Here is a 4,131-nt window from a genome sequence, read left to right as displayed (position 1 = left end):
TGGTTGAAATCTGCCGCTTTGTCAGGAGGAAAATGGTGAAGAAGCGCCTTCCCTGGAGGCACCTGAGGAGTGGGAACGAACCTGTGAGAACTAATGGGCACGTGGCTGCTCACTGATGGGTTGGGAGGACAATCCCCTGGGCTACTGGAGTTTATTCCTATGAGAAGAGCCCCTAAAATGACTTTCTGGTGCTGGTTTGCTAACCCTGGAAGGAGATGGATCAGCGTGAGGAACGTGGGAAAGCTGGGAAAAGAGGGATTTGAGTGGAAACCAGAGGAACCTGACACTGATTCCCTGACTTCTGCAGCAATGGTACAGCCTCAAGGAGGGTGGCAACACCAGACCTGTCCAGTCTGCAGCCAACAATGGCACAGTCTGTGTGTTCTGTCATCGTTTCTGAAGTCAGAATTGTTTTACAGCGCAGAGAAAAAATCAAACATGGAAAATCCAGCCTTCCTGCCAGTGGGGATGGGTAGGGGTGTGACCTGGCAAAGATTTGCTGAGCCTCACTCTCCTTAATCCTGGATTTGGACAATGTGCTTTCCCAAGTGCTGGAATGAAAGCCTCAGAACCAGACTGAAGTGCTTTCTGGGGTGTAGTAGAGTCGTCCTTTGAGTGATGATACTTGAGGTGAGGCAATGTTTTACCTCGTTGTTTTTAATGATACATTTCCTTTTCTTTTTTTTTTTTTTAATATTGGCATTCAAGCAGATTCTTATCTTAGAGCAGTGTGACGTCACTGGGACTGGCTCAGGCCCCTGCAAACAAGAGTCAAGAATCAGACTCGTGCCAGTAAACTCCATAAGCAGGTGTTCTCCTGGCCTTGGGTTGCTTAAAACCAGTAATCAGGCTTTTTGGGGGTGAGAGAGGATAGAGAAGAGCCCCCCTGGATGCTCTTTCTGTCCTGGGGTTGGATCATTTACAAGCCACTAAAGCTGAATTCACGGCTAGTGAGTCAAATACGTGACAATTTTCAGGGGTGACAGTCATGATAAGACAGATCTCAGTGTAACATCTGCTCCACACCAGCAGGTCTTGGAGTATGGACTAGTTCTCTTGCTTTCTTTACCTCTCAGAATCGTGTTCTGACATTTTCCCCTGGGGTTTTAATGTGAATTTCCCTCTGTTTAAGGCTGCAGATGAGATTTACTCTCCTATAAGAGCCTGGCTTGGGGCTGAGAAACAAATGGCCTTGTGTTGCCTGCAGGCTTAGCAGGGCTGGTTGCTGCTCTCCAAGAGTTTAGGGGAGGCTCTTCATGGAGCAGTGGGAAGGAAGGGAGCTCCTCCATGCCCCTTATCGCACCAATTTTGGTGTTTCTCAAGGCAGATATCAGCCTTGGCTGGGGGTTGGAATAAGGTGTTTGGAGAGATTAAAAAATGACTTGAAATAACCTCACTTTTGACAAGTCCACTGAAAGCACTGCAGCTGTGAACCCAGGCAAGTTACTGGGCCAAAATGTTTAGGGAAGCAGGAGCCTTGCCCTCCAGCTGGGCTGGCTCTGGGGGCCTGAGGTATGGACTCTGTGCTCTTCCAAAAACTCCTATGAGTGATGAGACCTCTAATAAAATGATGTTCTCTTTTTAAAAAGAAATGGTTGCTGCAATGTTCTTTTTCCTGGGTCTTAAGGAGGCCACTGAAGGTTAAGGAAGTGAGGCAAACAGGCTGGAGGGAATTAAAACCACCACTGGTTGGTGCAGCTCAGGAAGGGGTGAGCTGGTGAGGAAACGAGCTCAGAATGAGCCATGTGCTCTGCAGGTCAGACTCGAGGTGTGAAGGGCAGGTGAGGGGCAGCTGAAGCTCAAATTTGTGACTAATTGACCCATAACCTGCCTTGCCAATGAGTCAGTACTGCAGGGAACTTAAGGACGGGCCATTAAACTGAGGTGTTTGCTCCTGATGGATACAAGGTCATGGGGTAACTTAAATTCTGGCCATGCTCTCAGCATCCCCTCGGATTTATTTACTTGAATTTTAAAGGATGTGATTCCTAATAGAGGTGCCTGGTTTTTAATCTGTCAAATATCCATGAGAGATAAATATCCTTGTGATTTTACAGTCACAGGGGGAGGGGGGAGCTGCACTAGCTGGGGCAGCAGAGTGCAGACAACTGTTTGCAGAGGTTTCCTGCCCTGAGCTGTTTTGCTGAACTCTGTTCATCTGCAGGCAAAACGAGCCAGTGCAACACAGCCCATTGAAATGGCTGAGTCTGCACAAAGCAAACAGGAAAATTGGTGTAAAAGCTGCACCTCACTTCTGGTACCATCCACTGGGAGGTGATTTAACTTTGCACCTCACAATGCAGATTTTGCACGTTGTGTGACCTAGAAAATCAAAATGCACAGTTTCTCTGTGTTTCTGCCTCCTGCATTAAATCTGTAAGTCTGTGCCTTGTGTGAACATCTCTGTTGTTCTTCCTGGCTGCTCAGTCAACATCCATAGAATCATAGAACAGTTTGGGTTGGAAGGGAGCTTAAATATCATCTTGTTCCACCCCCTGCCATGGGCAGGGACACCTTCCACTAGCCCAGGTTGCTCAGAGCTCTACCCCCCTGGCCTTAAACACTTCCAGGGATGGGGCAGCCACAGCTTCTCTGGGCAACCTTTGCCAGGGCCTCCCCATCCTCATGGGGAAGAATTTTTTCCTGATGTCTAAACCTGCTCCCTTTCAGTTTGTAAACATTAGGCCTATAGTTTTCTGTCTGTCAGCATTTTTTTTTATTTTTTTTTTAAATCCTGAGCTAAATATTAGAACAGCTCCATCTCAGGGGTTATTGAGGCTGTTGGAGGGAAGTTGGTCCAGCGAAGGTGGAGGAAACTAAGATGAGACTTAAGATCTGTCAGAGAAGCAAATGCTCTACTAATGGTCATGAGGATGTGCTGAAATAGCAGAGCAATGAGCATCTTGTAGCAATAGGAATCTGCAGCTGGCCTGAACTGGAAAAGTAAGATCTCTATCTTGTTGAATATCCAGCTGAAAACACTTATTAATAAGTGCTGTAAGAGGTAGGTCAAGCCCCTCCCACCCTCTGTGTTTTAAAAGGTAAAACTTGGCAGGACGCAGGAAAAAAACAACCCCCTATTTTGCATGTGAGAGCTTGTTTTAAATGCAGTGCATGACAGGGGTCAGTGCGTTGGTTGGAGGAGGTTTTGTAGATATTTTAAGTGTCCTGCATTTTGCTGCTCTGGGGATGTAGAAGGCAGGCCAGAGAACGGTGAGCGCTGAGTGGGAACAGCGAGAAGAAGTTGCTGGGCTTTGTAACTGCTGCACAAGCCCTGGATGGAGGGGATGTTCGGGGCAGGGCTGTGTGCTCTCCCAGCCTGGCTGAAGCTGCACGGCTGGATGACAAACCCTGCAGGGCACGTCACCTCGAACCCTGTGTGACACAGCTTTGGGAGCTCTGGAGGAGAGCCCGGGTGTGAGTAAAGCCAAGCCACGGCGTGCTTTGTGCCTGTTCATCCCGCGGGTGATGGAGCGGGTGGGGTGGCGTGGGGCTTTGTGGGAACGCCACCTTGTCCTGCGAGCAGGGCTGCGGGGATGGGGAAGGCTCTGGGGGCGGGGGGGGTCCTGCTGCCGTCTTGCCGTCCCTCCTCCAGCCCTGCCATCCCCGTTCCATCGCTCTCCCATGCCCTCCATCCCTGCGGTCCCTCCTCCCCGCCGCCAGGTGCCCCTCGGCCGCTGCCTCCGCGGGCGCGGCGGGGGCGGCCCCGGCTCGGCGGCCCTGCCGGCGGGTGCGAGGGGAAGGGAAGGCTCCGCTCCCTGTCCCCGGACCTTTCGGGAGCCGGGAGGAGCCGAGCCAGGCCGGGAGGAGCCGGGCAACGGGAATAAGGTGGGGCTGGAGCCCTCCGGGCTGGGCGCGGGGATGATGATGATGGGGGGGTCGGCTGCATCCCCGGCGGGGAAGGGCGGGATGCGGGATGGGGCCGGCGCTGGGGCTGTGCCCCTGGGATGCGGGTTGTTCTCTCTGGATTCTGATCTCTGGGCTCCTCCATTTTATTGTTTGTACTAAAAAAAAAAAAAAGGAAATAACGGTGCTTTGCGGGAGGCGCCCATCTGGCTTTCCCGTGTAATTTTTAAGCTCTTCCGGGCTGTTCTGCACTGGGTTTTTAGGCGCATGTGTTTATTGTAGAGC

At 51.1% G+C, this 4,131-nt stretch overlaps 1 protein-coding gene across 1 annotated transcript in view; it reads left to right on the top strand.

Annotated features, from left to right (window-relative positions):
• Window positions 1-3,731: 3,731 nt before the first annotated feature.
• LOC114070749 (transmembrane protein 136-like) overlaps window positions 3,732-4,131 on the top strand; it is a gene marked incomplete at its 3' end in the record, with an annotated part of 2,698 nt that continues 2,298 nt past the window's right edge. The window contains exon 1 of the mRNA XM_027908318.1: window positions 3,732-3,828. The remainder of the gene's footprint in view (window positions 3,829-4,131) is intronic.

This window comes from Empidonax traillii, unplaced genomic scaffold, assembly GCF_003031625.1.
Source record: "Empidonax traillii isolate 1590-97213 ecotype Southwest subspecies unplaced genomic scaffold, ASM303162v1 scaffold1678:size223582, whole genome shotgun sequence".
In the NCBI taxonomy this organism is placed as follows: Eukaryota; Metazoa; Chordata; class Aves; order Passeriformes; family Tyrannidae; genus Empidonax; species Empidonax traillii.
The sequence above is the reverse complement of the archived record's forward strand: the minus strand, read 5'-3'. Positions and strand labels throughout refer to the sequence as shown.